General features: G+C 38.7%; 1 long non-coding RNA gene across 2 annotated transcripts in view; it reads right to left on the bottom strand.

Moving 5' to 3' along the window:
- The window catches only part of LOC147653102 (uncharacterized), an 88200-nt gene extending 68643 nt beyond the window's left edge, over nucleotides 1-19557 (bottom strand). The window contains exons 1-3 of one of the 2 annotated variants that reach the window (XR_015286709.1): nucleotides 19282-19557; nucleotides 18150-18406; nucleotides 11827-17652 (exon numbers count right to left, since the gene is read on the bottom strand). This is a non-coding gene — a long non-coding RNA (uncharacterized LOC147653102). Of the gene's footprint in view, nucleotides 1-11826; nucleotides 17653-18149; nucleotides 18407-19281 lie in introns of those variants that run through there. The other variant, XR_015286710.1, reaches the window with a different exon arrangement.

The raw sequence follows: 19557 nt of genomic DNA, 5'->3' as shown, positions 1-19557 counted from the left end.
GCACTTCATACTTCCACAATATGTTAATAACAATTGCACAACATCTAAGACATGCTGTAGAGGATGTGAGAGGTACCATGTTGTGTTACTTGCTGAAGCTGAATATTAAATATCTAGAGTGGGGAGGAAAAAGCTAAAGAAATGGGGTTTGAATTTTCACTGTTTGCTTGTTTTAAAGGTTGTTTTCCTATCTATGATTCTATGAAAAAAAAGATGTTAAAAACAAAAAGCATCCTATCCTATTCAAGCTGTGGTTCAGGAGATGTTCTCAGCTTCCATACCATGTGATTTAAACACATTACATATTGTAATTCTCTCCAAAGGGTGGTGGTTGTTACATATAAAATGCTTTGGAGGTTGCCTTTGACCACTTAGTTTTTTCCATTAACAGATACAATGTGTGCATCTATATATCTATGCTCTTTGTATTCAACTATGCATGTCAAAAAGAATTACAGGGGGTTTTGCTATTCTCTTATCACATGAGCATTGCTAGAAATAAAAATCCATTACCATAAACCATGGAGTCTCTCATAAGGAGTACTGAAAATGGAATCATATTAGGAAAAAAAAAATGCTTATTGGCATCCAAGACTGCCACAAGTCCACCCTTCTCAAATAAAGCTGCTTAAACAATATAATCTACACAGCTAATTGAATTTAGTACATTCTATTGTTTTCATTAGGTACCAGGAAAGCAAACGTTGACAATATAAATGTGTCACCTGCAAACTTTCCTTTCTTAAAAAATTGGTGGCATTTTTTTCACTTGATAGCTGAGAAACTTCTCTTTCAAGTGAAGTTACAGAGTCTTACAAAATAAATAAAATACATTAAAATATATTAAAATGGTAGGTTTTAATAATCACTGTATTCAGGATGCTGGAATTTTTCTTTATTCCGTTAGAACCATAGTCATTCCAAAAGAAAAATAAAACGATTCTGGAAAACCAATGAGTTATATATATATACATACTAATGAGTTTTATTAGGTTGAGTAAGACCCACTGAAGTATGCCATGGTGGCTACACAAGTAAAATATTGAAGGTTTCAGTAAGGTTGAATAGCATAGGGAGGAAGGGAAAGTCAGTCTTTTCTCATTCCTAATGCCATAAGGTGAAAAGCAAGCATGATGAAATCAATGTACAATTCCATACTCATAGCTATGAACAAGATCAGGATTTAGCACCAGCAGTTACAAATAACAGGTCACAGGATCCAAAGCCATTCCTGATTCAGACACCATCAGAAGCCTTAACAGAAGTCAGCTTGACAGCTGCTCAGCAGCCGGTGGGAACTGAGAGCACAGTGTTCTTACTCCAGTTGCCAGTGAACAGCTGCCTGGCTTGGGGAAAAAAGCAGCATCACACACTGTCAGCAAGACAAACCAGCAGACTCAGCAGTTCTGTCCTTATTTTGCCAAAGCCATGTGGCTGCAGTAAGCATCACAACAGCCCTGCACTAACTAGCCCTCCCAAAGTTCCAGCATCAGCCTTAGCTCAGGACTGTAGTGGTACTCTCACGTAACTTCTGGCTGGCTTTCAGAGCAAGCTGTGCTTGCCCATGGCTGCCTGTAACACACCATGTGGGTGTATATGGGGCATCTCACCCCAGGACACCCTTTATCACCTTCCATCAAGAAATCAGTGAAGTAAGTAGAGCATTTTGTTCATTAAACCTGCTAAATTGGCACCTACAAAATCCTGGGCTAAATAAGTTAAACAACTAACTTGATCTACCTCCTGGTAAATCTCGAAGTTACCAAACTGAGCCTTTAATAAATCCAAAGGGGCCTTTTCCCAGTAGCTTCCTACCACTGGGGAAGCACGAACCCGAGAGCAAGACAAGAGACAGAAGGAAAATGACTCAAGCTTCCAGCTCCTCAGTGTTCTGGGCACGCAGAGGTATCGCTTCAGTGCCACCCAAGATCCCACCCACATTCAGAACAGCACAGATTGCTGAGCCTGAGCTTGGATATCTGAGATGCTGTTACATTCCCCAGCTGCAGGTTTGCCAGGCTGCAGCTTTCCTCAGCCTGGGTCTTCAATTCACACTTTATGTGGTCACTCATACCACTTCTATAAATTGCCACCAGTGCAGAATACCTGTGCTCAACATTCACATCACCCAGCTGAAAACAATCACCCACACTCTAAGGCTGCAGGATACTTAGGATCACTGACTTTCAAAGGAAAAAATGGATTTTGTCTCAGACCTGAAGCAAGCTGAATTCAATCTTGCTCACCAAGCCAAAAGAGATCCTTGCACAAGCCTGCACAAATGCAAAAGAGACCAAGATCGTATTAAATAACCATCAAACTCTACAGCACCACCAGAATTCATACTTGAGTTCTGTGTGTGTCCTGGACAATTGGAGAGATATTTGTTCTCAGTCCTACACTTATTATTCTATTTTAGGAACTAAAAGGCTTATCCCTTCCTCCTTGTCTCATCAGGGGCTTTATGCAGCCTGTGGCCTGTTTCCATGGTAACCATAAAGCCAGGTGGAATGTACAGATGCCATGTGGAAGTGCACTTCCAGCAGCAGGCAGCAAGGGGTCAAGGCAAAAGGACTTCATGGATATATATTTCTCAAAGCCTGTAGAAGTTAGATCAACATGTCAGGGGTGAAGGGAAAAGGGAGGGTCCAAAGCTAAGCAAAAAGTGATTACAAGAGGAAAAAGAAGAACAAAAAAAATTGAAAACTAAGACCACAAAAGTGAAAAAACTAATTGGAGTAGGAGTAGGATGGAGAGCTGTGAGCCATCTCTAGAAGCAGCACTTGCATCAGCAAAACCCAGTATTTGTTCTTTGTTCTGCAAAGCCATGTACATAACTGCAATAGGACTTGAACAATTGGGGTTTTGTTGGGTTCTTCCCCTCTACTTAGTGTTGGATGCATTCTCATTTTTAAAAAAGCACTAGCTATTTTACAGAGAGGCTTTTACTAAAATCCCACTGCTAATCCCCTTTGGGATATTTGATAGCATGCCAGCTGTATTGTGAGCTCAGAGGAAAGCAATGTAGACATTTTACACAGCAGGCACTACAGGCTCTACAGCTGCATTCCATAACTTACCCCTCCCTCCCCCTAATACCCAAACAGCACTTTAGGAGACCTTTTCAGCATTTTAGGAGAGGCCTTCTCCTGTGCAAGAGCCCCCGCCTCATTTGTAAATGAGCTTCTCATTCCCATTTGTGAATGTATAGCATCATTTGGTAATTCACCCCTCAAGTACAGGCAAAAGTTACATTAGAAATTACTTTTCTGGAAAAGTAACAGGGAAGGAACAGCAAGTCAGCACAACTTGCCTGATCACTGTGGATGAGGGCTTGTGAGGGTCAAAAATCTTTCAATGTGCTCCAGCTAGCAGCCACATGCACAGCTAAGGGCAGAACAGTCTGTTAGAGCTGGCAGGAAGGTAGAAACAGCATGAGGGTGAACCCAGTGGAATGGCAAAAGGCTGTCTTTGTCCTTTTGAGCTCCTAGATTTTGCCCTGTCTGCATTTATTTAATTCCATCCTTTCCTTCAGCTGGAAAATAAAGTGTAAATCCTCATTTTGTCTTTCAACTCTTGCCAAATAATACATGCTGTTATTCCACTAATATATGTGCAAAAAAATATGTGGAAATGAGGACACACCATATTAACACCTCTAAAAATGTAGATTCCTCAGGGAATGAAAGACCTTAGCTAAGGTCTATATATGCTGCTAAAATACTTGCTTTGTAAACAAAGACACAGCAGTGACACACAATTTAAGATTCAGTCTACATGCCTGAAAGTTACTGATGAGATGGGAAAGGAATATTTATTTTGTTTCAAACACACTTATAAAGACAGTTCAAGAATGGCATCTAAGTAGTGTCTGCTAAATCAAATCAGCACCTTACAGAAGTAAAGATCATTCCCAAAATACTAAGCAACATTGTGCACTTATGCTGTTATACTTGACAAAATATATTATGTAAACATTTCCTCTGACAAGAGGACAAACTTTTACAAATATTTTCTGAATTATTGATATTTTTTTTTACAAAATACAAATGTTTTGCTGGGTGGCTGACTTAATATGATAAAAGTTTTTCTGGGTACTCCTAATTTTGATCTCAAATCATACCTTCAGCTGTTGGATTTGTTTCAGTTATTTAGTTATCACCAAAACATACTGATTTCTCAGACATCTTCAGAAACATATCCAACTTAGTTCCACTTCATTATATATATTTAAAAAAAACCAAACCTATCAAAACTTTTCAAATACAAGCACAAAATAGAGCAATTTTAAACAAGGGGAGGAGATTAGTGTCCCAGTGATTAAATATGCATTGATGTTATTTCTTCTCTACTTCTTGTTTACTTTTTCTGTTTTCTGGTTACCTTCTCTGCCTCACCTACTATGGACAACCACAGCTGCAGCTCACCTGTCCTGGAGTCTGCTTTCTTCATCTCTAACTAAGTTTCCATTCCTCCCACAACAGCATTCATGACAGAGGATCCCAGGCAAAGACTTTTGAGGTTTTAGCCATCTTATTCAATAACATGATCTGACTGTCTCTTCCATTTAGCTTTTAGGAAGGATGTCCATGCACTTGAACTCATCTTGAATGAAGTCCACAATTGCTTCCAAGTGCCCGCTCCCACATAATGCAGTTTCTTCCCCTGCTTTGCAATCCTAGCTCACCAGTAACTCAGTTAGCAAAGTACATTCTGCTTAGATTCACTGGGCCTTTTGCAAGACCTCTGGAAATGGAAAGGTTAGCATATAAAACATGCATATTGCGTCACAATTCATCAAATGTTACTTGCTGCTTGCCCTAAAACCACAGACACTGACAGGCACCCTGTCAGCAGTGTACAATGCCTGTGCTAATGATATCAACCCAGAGCTTGCATGGGCAGCTTTAGCTGCTGAATTATCTCAAGTACCCAAAGGCTCTCTCGGCGTTGACATTACACACAATGAATCAGGGAGTCCTCACACTCTGCAGCACCTTCCAGCTTCCTCCCCCACATGCTTCCTTCTTTCTCCAAATCACCAGAACAGACCAAGCTTCCAGCACTTCCCTGTGCAAGCTAACACTACCATCTCATTGGAGAACTGAAAGCAGTCTTTAGCCTGCTCCCAAATGGAAACTGAACTCTAGAGAAGGTGTTTTGCTGGGCTGGCATGCATTCAGCGGAACAATTATGGAATGAAAGCGCATACGTCTGGTTCTTTCCAAGCTAATTTCTTACCACGTTCTTAAGTTCCTTGGGGCTCTATGCTGTATCAAAGGCTTTAAATATCAGGTGCAGTGCAAAAGCCTGCAGTCACCTTAGACCCATCACTGCAACCAAGCTAATCAGGTCTTTTTAAAAATCTGATTAATAGGGAAGTCATATTCATACATCTCAGTTGCCTGGTAAGAGACCAGGTGAAACCTGGACAAGGTTTCAAGCTTTGTCTCTCAGCCAACTCTGCAACATTCTTCAGTCTCTATGTTTCAATAATCAACACCTGAATTAGCCTGGGCTTTTTTTATTTGCAAAGTTACACTATTTTTTTGCTACTCTCAGCAGTTGAGCAGACTGTGCAAGAGATTATAGTCTGGAGCACTGTTGACAGTTGAGCATGTCATCAATAGAAACAGTAACAGATTCACATCCTTTTATTTCTCTGCTGACTTGAGGAAAGAACTAGAATGGTTGATATTTTAATCTCTTTTTTTACCTACTCAGAATCCAATGTTTGTAAATCAGAATCTCACAATTAAGAATTTAAACAACAGAACACCTGAGGTAGCGTTACAATATTTTTGACTCCTTATGGCAGAATTTCCAAGTGTTTTATAAAATATCCTTCTAGCCCAGATACCAGAGAACACTGACTTTCAGACCTTCTCGAGCAAGGCCATATCACATCAGTATTCACACAGACAAAACACTCTGCTTTTTTATTCTCACTAGAATTTGCTTTGTCTTACGCTGGGGCTTTTCATCTTTAGCTTTAAATTCCAACGAACAAGAAATTGGCAAGCTACCAATTTACTCTAGAATGCCTCACAGGGTTTTGTCTAGGTAAGGAACAAATATCATTTCATACCTTTAACAGTTCAAATAAAATTTCTTTTTTCTTTCTTTCTAGTTCTCAACTGTCTCTTGGCCAACAGTGATGGATGAGTAGTTCTAAGGTGCATATTACAGGCTTGTTTGAGCTTTGGATAATGAGATTTCTTTTCCTGCGGGTAAACTCTGCAGCATCCTCAGAGGTGGCTCACTTAAGTTGCCTATCAAAATTCCTCTTTTCGTCCATTACAGTAAAATAATCATCACAAGGAGTTCTCTCTTCAAAGATAAAGTCATTTAAACTGAGGCAATCCAATTTCTTGGCTCAGCCTTCTGCACATAGGATATTTTCCCAGTCTGCCCTTATTTTACACCCTTGCTTACCTAAGCCCTTTGGATGTTCAGCACATCTTATGCAGAAGGCAGTCCAAAATCATTTTCTTTGTTTGCAAGCTAATTATTTAGTTCCTGCACTACTTACAGCATCTTATCTCAGCATTTTCCAAGCTGACCAGCAGCTTCCATGTCTCCTTCATTTCCTGGACAACTTTCTTGGCCATGACAGCCAGGTCACTGAGCACCTCATCAATCTGTCTTGCTCTTACAGACAGAGAGCTCTGTGATTTGGCTTCCACATTCACCCAGACACTCTAAATTGCAGGGTCAACAGACTTTTTATCTCCCCTGACAAAGCATTGGAGGTATCCCAGAAGAGACTGGGAAAGAATATTTTAATTCATTTTTCAAACTCTCTAGTTTTCTGTCTCATTTCTTGAACTCCTTTTAGCTTTTCTATATATTTTTTTTTTCTTTTGCCTTTCAGTGCATTCAGCATCTCTAACAGTTCTGTTTGGGCTTACTGGGAACATCACCTCAATAACTCTCTTCCTGGAAACTCTCTTACTTTGACACCAACACACCAAAATTCAACCTTCATCTAACGGAGGAAATTATAGTGTCTCTGTGTAGGTTGAATGCCTTGGGTAGCACTTTCATTGTTTCATATGTTATGACCCTTAGAAATTACTGAGCAACAGGGACAGGGTTAGCAAGGGCCATCACTGTTCAAGTGGACAAGTCCATCTACCTCCCAAATACCTGCCTTCTGTGTGTCACTAACACAGCACCTGAGCAGCAGGCTGGCTGTGGAGGGCATTGGCATGCAAAGCCAGCAGCCCAAAGTGAATGGGTTACATCCACACCTTCTTTACCTGCCAATTCCCTCTCTGCTGGTAGCTGGAGAATGGTAGAAGTCACTCCATAAGCTCTGCATCGTGCCTGGGCTGTGGTGCTGCTGCTAAGGCACCTGTAGGGCTGCCTCCTGTCTGGCACAAAGCAGAGACTGCTCATCTGCAGAGCAGCATTTCTGTTTAGTGTCAGATAAATCTTAAAGCAAACAATAACAAAACCCCACGCACCACAACCACACAACATTGAACTAAGCATGCCCAGACAGAAAGAAAAATTGCACTAGTCTAAGGACTAGCTCTTGTTTGGATCAGAGCCACAAGTTATCAGACATTGGAAGGAACTAATTGAATTCCAATTACCTATGATTCCTACAAACTCCAAAGCATCCAAAAACTGAGTATCTCACCTTTCTGATGTTGATAAATTAAGAGTGTTGGACAACTGCCATCTATTTGCAACAGCACAGGTTATACTGCACTTTTAATATGTGGACCCCATTTTCCTCTACAGCAAATTTGAATTTGTCTTTCCTGAACAATTCTGGGCAATCATAGCTATGTAGAGATCCTAAATAAGATCTAACCACTAAGAGACAAGTTGCAGCTTGAATTTTCATGCTGGCAACAGATCAAGACATCAGTGAGATGCTAAAGAGGAGGTATTATTAAGGATCTGTATATTTGACAACCTAAGAGGAGATAAAGCCCTGGATTAATGCGCACGTCCCTCTTAACTGAAGTCTCTTAAGCCTCATGTTATCCATTGCAAAAGAAAATGTAGACCCTTGATTAGAGGCTAGACTGAAAGAAGCACAAAACAGAGCCCATTGTTTCTCTTGTTTCACCAAAGTAGAAAGACTGAAAAGACTAAAATGGTCGGGTTGTGCCACTTTCTGCTTGTTTAACCCTTTGCTGCTCATGGATCAGGTTAATGAAAGTAGGCTCAGGAAGAACATCAAGTTGCATTATGAAACTACTTTTTTTTGTTGATGTTTATTTATACTTATTTTTCATCTGGCTTGTCCACACATATTTTTGTGCTGCTTTAATTAAGGACCAGATGCAGCAAAAGAGATACAAAAACACACATACAGAAGGATTCTCTCTGTGCCAGGGCAACATCCCGTTCTAATGCCTGTAATCAAAATAAATGTTGGCAGAAAATTTACACTGAACTAGTAAATATTAAACTGTACCCAGTACTGACACAACTGAACAGTTACACAACTCTAGCTTACAACTATTGTTCCTACCAAAACACTCAATTTCAGCAATTACTGCCCAAGTATTATGGAAATCGTCTCCATTATCATCAGTACCAGAGAGCTTGATATCTTTTAGATCTCTTTCCTTCTCAATCCAAGATGCAGTAGCCAATGCATTTCCTCAGTGCTGTCTGAGGGCTGTAATTATGCTCAGCCTGTGCCTAGAAAAGCCTCATGCCCAGTCCATTTAATTTCCCTGACAATCTCTCATGAGGCACAAGTCTCACCAAGCTCATTAGTATCTACTCCCACTCCAGCAGGTAGATCTCAGACTTCCAGGGTCTTTTACTTGAAAGGCTACTTCATTGACAACTGTATACAAAGGAAAGGATTATTATGAATAAAAGATTAAAGGAAATCAGTGGCTATTGACCATTCAGTAAAAGTAACAACAGCTATGCCAGCAAAACTTTGTAGTGCAAATCTGACCTAAATGACTACTTGAATCAAGTCTGAGAAAGAAAAGTGGGTTTACATCCTAACATGCAATTGATACAGTTAAATAATACCTATTTTACTGACACACTAGTATCTGCATAAAGATGACAGCTACTGCTAGTTATATATGTTTAAAGTATCACTTCCTTATAAAATTGTTTCTACACTCAGGGTTTTATCAGTATGCCAGTTTTATATTGAAAGGGAAAAAAAATATCTTTATTTACTAAAATCCTAGCATCACACAATATTTGGATCTGCTCTTTAAGGTTTGGGTAAGATAAAACTTAAATGAAGCAATTAGAAGGATCAGGACAAACACCCTTTCCCTCAGCTACAGAACACTTAACATTTTCCAAGGTTTAGTCATGCTTTGATATTTATTCTGTCTCTGCCCAGAAAAATAACAGACTTTCTTCCAACAGATGTATTTGCATCTCAATATATGTCCTTGGTAACACTCAGTAAGACTTTAGTGGATTTTTCTAAATGAAAAAATTCTCTGTATGTCTCAAAAGTATGGCACACTCTTGCATTTAAGTGTTTGCTAGGTAGTATAATATATACAGCTCTGTCTCTGAATTGTAAATCATTTAAGAAAAAAATCATCTCGCAGAGGAATGGTAAAATCAGATGCTGGAAGAGGTACTAATTCGTATAGGAAGAAGAATGACTCATCCTTTGTGAAAAATTATCTCAATGGATTCAGCCAACACCAGCCTCATATCTGTCAGGCTTAGAAAATTTCTGGGAATCTAAAGAGCCTGACATTCCTGTCAGCTCCAACAACGTGTACCCTTAATCAAGATACGCACATGTACATTGACGAGACATCATTCCTGCCAACTGATCTGAGGGTTTGCCTGCAAAGAGAAGCTATCCCAGAACTCACAAGGGTGTGAATGTAGCCTGTCCACACCAGGAGCTTGCATTGAACTGGTATCCTGTGGTAGCTCTTTTATCCTTTTTCCCCTTTAACAAAGGGCAAATATGAAAGCAATCAGTACTTTCCTGTTTTTTTATCAATTTTAAGTCATATTTGATGTCTTATTTATGTCCAACTCTAGATTTTAATAGAGTACTTTATGTGGTACACTGGGGAAAAATACAGCACCTACATAAAAAGAGAAAAAAATTAAAATAATATGTTCAGATTAAGACTCAATAGATTCAGAACACCAAAGGAAGTGAGAACACAAACAGATACATTTAACTGAAACATATTACCTATGGTGTTAAAGACGCTTGCAGCAGTACATAAATCTCTTATTAAAATGAAAGAAGTTTCATTTTTTGCATGAATTGCACGCAAAAAGTTTGCTGAATCTGTTTCTGGATATATAGGATAGCTTACAGGCTCTATTTGCAAGGAGGCCATCCTTAGAACAGCTTGAGGACTAACTTCCTTTATATCTTTCATAATCATTTATTTTAGATTGTTTGAAATATAAATCATGTGCAGAAAAAAAACCAGCAAACCCACAACAATCCTTGTGCATGCTTTCTGGATTATTTCTTCTTCGATAAACTCTGAGAAGCAGAACATGAAAGATGGTCATTTGATAACTTGAATCTATAGGCCTGGATTTTTTTCTTCCAAAGAAAATTAAAAGGAGACAGGGTATTGCATACATCCCTCCCTGTCTGGATACTTCTATCTGTGGTGCACATTCACCCTAAAATAGAGACAGACAGCATAAAATGCCTGGAACGCAGTCTGTCTGCTCTTTTCCCTTTGTAATTATTTTCTTGCACTATCTGTGATGAGACGCAAGTGACAGTCTCAGTTTCAGTCTGGAATTTCACTTTAGAAAGCCCAAGCATGACAAGTTAATTCTGCTGTAGAGAAGCTCTGCTGAGCGCTTTGCAAACCCCTCAAAAATAATCTCTTTGATGTGTGCCTTGGCAGGGCAGCCAGGCTGCAGCCACACCTCGCTAGGAGAATACAGTCAAGACCACCAAGAGCCCTACAGCTGACCAAACACATACGCAGGCATTACTTTGACAAGTTTTAGAAGGCAAAAATTAGAATAATAAACATTGGCCATCCTTCTCATCTTAATTTAGCTCTACTCTACACGGTGAAATAGCATAAGTTCCCTACATATTTCAGGAGTTAAGAATAAGTTTTTTCCTCAGACTTGTTCATCACCATTTTGCTCATTCAACACGCCTTACAGAAATTTAAGCCTACATGGTGAAAGATTATCACAGTTCTTACCCCACTGAACAAAACCACTATAATTCAGCAACTGCACTGAAGAGAAGGAAGATTAACTATTATTTTCAACAACAAAGCACAAACTCAAAGGCATAGCAGTTACAAAAAAAAACAAGATAGCAGGCATGCCATAATGCACATAGCCACCTCTGTCATTATAAGGCTCCTCTCACTTAGCAATTACAATCTGCAGTAACTCCATTTAAAGAACTGCTACAAGATCCAACAGCAAATCTATGCTTTCAGCCTTCCCTGAGTACATTGGTTAAACCAGTTAGGATCATACAGACCAGCTATACCTGAAGATTACTTAAAAAACTAACTAAATAAATAAAACCAAGCTTCTTTCTGGTACATGGTTTAAGTTCAGAGTGGAGAAAGAGTGGGAAGAAAAAGAAAAGCTGAAGCTAATGATTCTGAACAGCATGGCAGCCAAGCAAATTGCCATCTTTTCCTCAATCTCAAGATAACGCCCTCCCACCTGCAAGGCAGAGACAAAATCCTCTTAAATAGGACTCAAAGGACATGTGCAGCCTCTGGCTACAGGGCTTGGCAACTGTGAACAGAGCAAAATGCCACAGGCAAGGGTTTTGCAGTGGGGCAAGACAGAACAGAATGTAGGGGAACCTACAAGTGTTGATAAAGTTGATAGAAGAAAGAGTCCATAGTTCAATGTATTTATAATTTCAGTACAAAATGTCAAGTTTAATTTATACATTTCTAGTTTCCTCCTAAGATTCTAAAAATCAACAAGCAATTTTAAGATGTCATGAATGCTAACAAAAATATCTTAATAAAGCATCCTCTTTTTTAAGATCAGTCATGGAGGTTTTATACACTACAGGTTAGATTCTGGCATTCAGGCATTTCAAAGAATAAAAAAGGGATTTTTTTTCTTCTTGTCCAAAAGCACCATATAACATATAGCCTCAGTGTAAATAAAAGGTAACTTCTTCAGAATTACAATATTAACCAGCATGAAAGCAAGCTTAAAAAGCAAACTCCATTTTATTCTTAGGCATACCATATCTATTCAGATTATCTTCCTTTGATTTAATTGGAATTGTATCTTTTTCAATGAAATAAGAACACTGGAAAGCATGGCTAATTATCTTTTGATTTTTCTATATTTTTATGATGATGTCTTGTAAACCCAAAAATCATGGCTGCAAACATGGGAAAGATTAGAAGATTCTCCTTCCAGACAAGATAAATCTGAGTCAGTAAAAATGCATGGAAAGTTACAGTAGGTTATAAGGACTCTGTGAAGGGGTTATTTGAGCTCATTTTCAATACAGAAAACAATCATTTTTCACTTCACTGGCCAATTAAATGAGTTCAAACAAACCTCTCATATCCTGGGGCAATGCAAATTTGCAAGTAAAAAAAATAGCACTCAATCTTAGAAATCCAAAGTAGGAGATCAAAGGAAAACACATAATAATACCATAATGCAAATGAGTTTTTGCCTGGGAAATAAAAAGCTCTGCAAAAAAGTCCACGACAGCAGAATTCCTAGAGCTCAGAGTTCTGTAGCAGGGTTTGACTCATCTTCTTTGCGAACAAAAGCCTGACCCCGAGGAAAAGAGCTTGGCTGTTGGACAGGCAGTTTCAGCTCCCTGAAGTTTGAAGCTTTGGAAATGCTAAACTTCCACTAAAATATTATCTATGACTTTTTTTGTTCATTTTGAAGTGATTGTATCCTATCTGCCCTGCACAACAACAACAACAAAAAATCCATTAAAACAAGCAGCCTCAAGAACAGCACAATTTTTCAGTCAGAATAAAGACCTAGGGGTCCAAAAGCCTACAAGGAACTGCAGTACATTATTTTATTTACTTATTTTACACTCTCTGACAACCATCTTAATAAATCATGATTCTAGTTTTGTAGAGTAAGGTATAGGGGAAAGTGGATGAAATATTCCATTGAAACTCCGAGGCAGAAGTTCCAGTTATTGAAGGCTCCAGCTATTTATGTTTGTTCCCTCCTGTAAAATTACCCGAGGACTTTTTTACTTGCAAGCCTTCCAATTTATCAGGGTAATAAGCCATCGCTACGCCATTCACTGGTATTGTTTGCCCTCACTTCCAGATACTTTATGTAGATAAGCCGTTTGTAATGCTGAATTTTGATAGCCTTGGATGCCGCAGGAGGCTGAGCATGAGCCCATGTGGGCTCTGGGAGGCTCAGCTTAGATTTGGGCGAGATTTGATGTTGTCAGAGCACACAGCTGCTGCTCAGGTCTCATTGCTAGCCCCTGAGGAGACACAGAGGTCAGCTGGAGTCAGGCAGGCATAAAGAGAAGAGGCTTCCTGCAAACACTGCCCTACAGTCTCTGCAGAGGAGGAGAACTAGGAAGGGTACAGTGTATACAAGACAGTACAAGGGGCCAGGTGGGCAGGAGAAAAGGGAACAAAAAGATGAGGTTGTCTCTCTCTTCACAATGAGGCAGGCACAGCTCTCCAACTATGCAATTCTAAGCACTTAGCAACAGAGGTTTTCAGTCTTCTCAGACCTACATCTCCATATAATTTGCAGGTGAGATTTGCACATTTTATTTGCACATACTTCACTTGAATGTACTTGTGAATTACACATCCAAGTCCACTCTGTTCACAATATTATCATAATACACAGGTGTACCCACAGGCCCTGCTCCAGCTAATCCCTGAACTATTCCTGGCACACCACCAAGCAGCAGTGACTATAATGAACAACAACAGCAAAGACATGATAGCCTTATCTTTCTGGCAAGAGCTCTGAAAGCTCCAGAAACTCATCATCACTAAAGCAAACCAGAGAGAGGAGGGAAATATGCTTTCACTAAGCAGCAGTCTCACTGGGGCCTCCACTTACGATAACATTCACAGGAGCTTAGAAAACTTCCTCTAATAAAACAGTCATTAAAGACTCATACAGGACAAATGCATCAAGGTAAACAGAGAAGCAAATAGCCATTTTAACTACATTGGTTCATGACTTTTTATTCTTTTTAAATTATTTTCCTGATAATTTTTCATTTATTTTCTAAGCCTGTGGGAAAAAAATAGTTTTAGGAGCTATTAATTAAGAGATCTTAAGCTGATTTAAAATTTAAAGTTTGGGTAGTTACTAGCTTCATACACAAAAAAAAAGGGCATAACCTCAAACATAACATCTATAAATTCAAAATTCAGCAATACAAAGCAGCAATTAGATTACTTGAAACCCCTTATTTCACTTAAACATTCTTGCAGTTCTTGCCATCATCAAGAAGTGCAGGAAATGCAGCTGTAGTCAGCCCTATAGCAAGAAGTTTAAGACTTCAAAGCTAATTTTTCAAAGGCCTCTCAGCCTGTTGTTGACAACTGTGTTTTTGTTTCAACTCCAGAGTTCCTTATAACTAAAAATATTAAGATGTGGGTACATACATGGGGGTTCCTGAATGCAGACTAAGATCAAATAAGAGACGTTTTATGCAGTAACAATCAACAGGCAAACCACAGTACCATTTGAGGTGATTGGGAGCTCAGGGCTGTGACACAGAGCTAGGAAAGGCAATAGTAGATAGCACTGGAAACTGCCATTTAAATAAAAATTTTCTTTGTAAGGCTAAAATAGAGGTTATAAAATAACCTCTTCTAAAACTTCCATTTTTTAATCTCCTTCTTTATAGGCTCTCCCTCCCATCACCTCCCCTGCAGCATCAGCGTGTCCCCCCTCGTTGCTGGGGGCTGTATTTCCTCTTGCAGATTGCAGGTCCTGTGGTGCTGCAGCTCTCCTCACCATGCCAAAAACCATTCAGAGAGCACAGAGTCAGCACTGCTGATTCCTACCTCCCCTTCTCCCGCGAGGGAAATCACTCCTAACCACAATCTCCATTGCCTGAAGATCAAGATACGTGGTAATTACCTTTGTTGCCACTTCCACCCCCACCTGCAGTGCTCAGGATAAAGTTTTCAGGCATGACAAGTACCTGTGCGGTCTTGCAGTGTGTCACAAACCCTGACAGGCTAAATTAACACTGGTGGTGGGAAAAATATGCTATCAGAGATACACAGCACTAAAATAGGGCAGCTTTGAATCAGCTCCAAGCTTTCAAATTAGAAAGCCTGATGAGCAAAACCAGTATATTAATACCTGTTATTAGGAAAAGGATGTATCTAGCAGTTTTTAGAAACAAAGCTAATGTGACTGGGAAGACACATGTACCTATTCAATACATAGCCTACATTTACACCTTTAAAGGGTCATGCTCAGTGCTGCCTAGGAGTGATCCCAAACACAACCGTACAGTTCCTGGAAAACAAGATCTAAGGTCCTTCACATGGAATCAGAATAAGAACCTGTCACAGTCTCACATGTGTCTCCCAATATTCTCCTCAGTAATGACCAGAACAATGAAACTTTCTATTCTTGTACCTTCTTATATATAGTATGTCAATTTTAAGGCTTCCACACAAGTAACCCAGACTTTGGCCTACAACACCTATGAAAATAATCTTTAAATGATTCAACAGTATAGATTTGAATCAATTGTAATTTAATTATTTTTCTATTTTGTTTTGGTAGCTTGTCCAGGAAACAATGAAGGGATGAATGGAAATATTAAAGAGTCCCTGCATTTCTAATTGCACAGGCATTCACTTCTGTCTGTAATCTGATCCTTTCTAAATGCTGCTATAGCCTGGATGTCTTCTAGATTAGCAGCTTTCCCTACATGTCAGAACACTACTACTGACCACAAATCCTTTTCCATCTTACTTTGTAAATATATTTTACAGATACTTTTAGTCTCTCTATTGCACTCTTTTCTCCTGATGCATCAGATCATCTTTCTCCCACAACTCGGAGTATAAGAGACAATAATATTTTTTCTTGATCTCGAGTCTAAGTTTACACTACAATTGTAAACTCTTCATGGTCTGTTTTACTCTCTAGTCCCTTCATAGTCCAACTGCTGCATCAGCTATCAAGCCACTGTCATATGCTTGGAATCATCATCCATCAAACTCAACCATCCTCACAGCCCTTTCAAGTATCATCTTAAAGATTCTAGACTGAGCAACCCTTTTTTCACATTCATCAGCAATCCTGATGCCCTGTATTATTCTTCAGCTTGTTGTATTGAAATTGCCATCTTTTCCAAGTAAGACAAAACCTTATGTACAACCTGAGCGACGTAGAGGCAACTGAACCTGCTCCCATAGGCATGATTTTTAATGATACTGTTTTTGTCTTTCTAGCCCCACTGGGGAAAGTAAAAATATTTTTTGACACTAGAATATTCTTATGTTTAGTTTTTAACATGGACCAAACCTTAGAAAGGCAAACAAGAAGTGATAAACCTGGCTCAGTGAAGCTGGTTTAGCACATCTGAAAACTTTTGAGATGTCCTGCTACTACATATGTATACATAGATTAATACCCTTTTTGAGGAAAATCAAAGGGCATTAAGGAAGGAGAAACTGATACCAGCATTTTGAGATATAAAGCCCTCTGCTGATGCAAATCCCAAGAAATCTGCAGAATCAAGTATCTAGATTTAACTTTTCAAGCAGTGACAGAGCGAAATGCTTCAACATCTTGAGAGTAGCTCTTGTGGGCATTTGAGTGTCTCAGAATTGCCATTCTGAAATTCTCAGCCTCAGTGAACAGGCAAGCTTGCTAAGCACTTGCTAAAATATTCAGAGGAGATAATGGCCTCACTGCTGGTGCCTAGGTGCAGATTTTCCCTAATTCTAGTTTTGGAAGACGCTGGGGTTTTTTTCAGAAATGCTGCAGTTTATTCTTAATGCTATAATGGTTGTGGGCTTATTGGCAATACCATTGTTGGTACATAGATTTCAACATTAAAAAATAAATTCAAAATTCACAATCTGAGGCACCTGCCCAACCCTTCATGGAGAGCAGCATCTTCATTGCCTAAAGCAGCACTTTACTGTTATAGTTTCTCCATCATGCATGTTTTACACACACACAGACACGTCCCCTGCCTTTGCTGATACACATTAATCACTTTCACAGCTTAAGGTGCTTTCCCCACCCCAACTTCTTCAGCAGTATGGTCTAAGGAAATTTAAAACAAAAAGAAACTTGATAATGAGCAGCTCAGACCAGAACTCAGCATCTATCTGAAAATTCAGTCTTCTCAGATTTGCCCAACTGCATGATTTCAGCTATAGAAATGACAGATGTTATTTCAGGCTAAGTTTCTTGCAGCATCTCAAATACATTATGAATTTTGAGAACTTGCCCAGGAAAAATGACAACTCAAAAAGTTGCTTCGATTACATCCTGTACTCAGAGTTACCTGGTTGTAGAGGGGGCTTTACCTCTGAGACCCAGAACAAACAGTATGCAACAAATTATTTACATTCTGTAATGCAGTCAGAGAAATATGACTTGCAGCAGCTCAAGACATAGAAAGACAAAAAAGAAAAAAAAAAAAAAGCCCATAAAAAACAGAAAGGAGGAAGGCGTGCAGCTGCAGCAAAATGCTGTCTTCAACAGGAATGTCAAGATTGTAACTTATTTGGGAAAATGACTAATTCTGTAGCATGGGAAAACATAAGCCTAAGGATTTTGTCTGTGGTATTCAAAGTTATTATTTCAGGCTCCCACAGATGCAAGAAAAACCCTTTTTTTCTGTTCATATGCAATTTATACTTTTAGGATACCCCAGAAATAGCTATTACAAATGCATATTTGTGTGCATGTATATATACATATACATTAAATATATATGAAGATAGGTAGATAAATGTACATATTGAGTGAAAGTTTTTATGAATTTTTATGAAATTCAATGAAATCTCAAGCCAGTTTTACAGTTAAGGAGCCACAAAACATACAAGGTCCTCCACATATGAACATCCTAAGCAATTTTTACTACTTTAAGATATATAACCTGAATTCTGATACTGAGAAACCAAACATGAAATAAACTACAGAGTTTATATTTTATCTGCCTCAGCTGAAGACAGGCTTTAAAAGGATACAGTCCAGGCAGTTGGATCTTCCCTTTGCCAGATTAACACTACCAATGATGTTGTGGGATGAGGCATATCACTGCCTCAGAGCTGCAAATTCCTCTGAAGAGAGTCATCTGACAAATACGTTGTTCATTTGCTAATTTCAATCAGAATTAGTTCACTCATCGCATGTGGCAAAATCATTTCTTGACAGGGACAAAACAAATGGAGCCAAAATAAAGGAAGAGCAGCAAGGAAGCCCCCAAGCTCTCTGAATTGCAGTGCTGAAAAGTAGCAGAAAGATTTAAATAAAAAAAAAACCCTGACATATAAACTTCTGTAATGTCTTATGCAAACTCTGAAAGTTTACTGATGGTATTAAAGCACTGCAGTATTTTCTCTGGCACTGAGGGATAGTGGGATTTTTCTTGGACTTTTGAGGGTTTTGGCTATTTGGTTCTAGCAAAAAACAGGTAGTAAACAACAGATTGCTTGTTACCCATCAATTGTTGAATGGGTATGCTCATGGCCATAAAATCACAGACTAAAATAACTTGCCTATACCACCTAAGAAGTATAAAGGTGATGTTTCAAGCCAGATTTTTTCTACTTTAAAATGGGCTTTTCCTTGTATTGTAATTTTGTGGTTTAGGCATCACTAAGGGTTGAACACAACAGCATTACCTAACAATAGCTTTGCTATTATAATTATTATTGGTCAGGTAGAATTCAAATTATTTCCACTGGTATTACCATGTCTGAAGTAGTTTTCACAAATTAAAAATTACTACAGAGCTTACTTTTAATTACCTTACATTAGAGAAATTAACAGAATCAGAGAAACAAATAGGGCATAATTATCCTAATGGAGGAGTATTGTTTATGTCATACTAAGTAATATTTAAGTATAAAATGCTTCATACTAGTAAAATAAAATGCAGCATAGCAAACTCTGCTGCAAATGTATTCCCTTCACTAGGTTAAGTCCAAAAACATTTACTTACAAATGAAGAAGTACTAAAGGGACACAAGAGCACTGTATAATTGCTTTGTACATCTAACAACCCCCAAATAAGCCTTTACACAAGAACATGATGGTGTATTAGCACTTACTCAGAAACAGCAGTGCAAATCAATAAAAGGGATTTTTCCAATTTACCTCACACATCTCTGATTTAAGTAGGAAAATTATTAAAATTAGGAGATGATAGTTAGCCCATATGGGGAAGAATATACTTATTCTTATCCCCAGAGAAGCTGAAGATCTCTGCAGACAAACCCTGTGAATATTTTAATCCCTTTCATTTTATGGTATTTAAATTTACTGAGGGAAGTCAAGTTCTTGTCAGCCTTGAGGGGGAATATAAACTCCCCTTCATCCTGCTCAACTTTTAGTCTCAGAGCTATCATGAATAACTTCTACAAGCACAATGCC

The sequence above is a fragment of the Cyanistes caeruleus genome, chromosome 5 (genome assembly GCF_971803275.1).
Source record: "Cyanistes caeruleus chromosome 5, bCyaCae1.hap1.1, whole genome shotgun sequence".
Taxonomy (NCBI): domain Eukaryota; kingdom Metazoa; phylum Chordata; class Aves; order Passeriformes; family Paridae; genus Cyanistes; species Cyanistes caeruleus.
The sequence above is the reverse complement of the archived record's forward strand: the minus strand, read 5'-3'. Positions and strand labels throughout refer to the sequence as shown.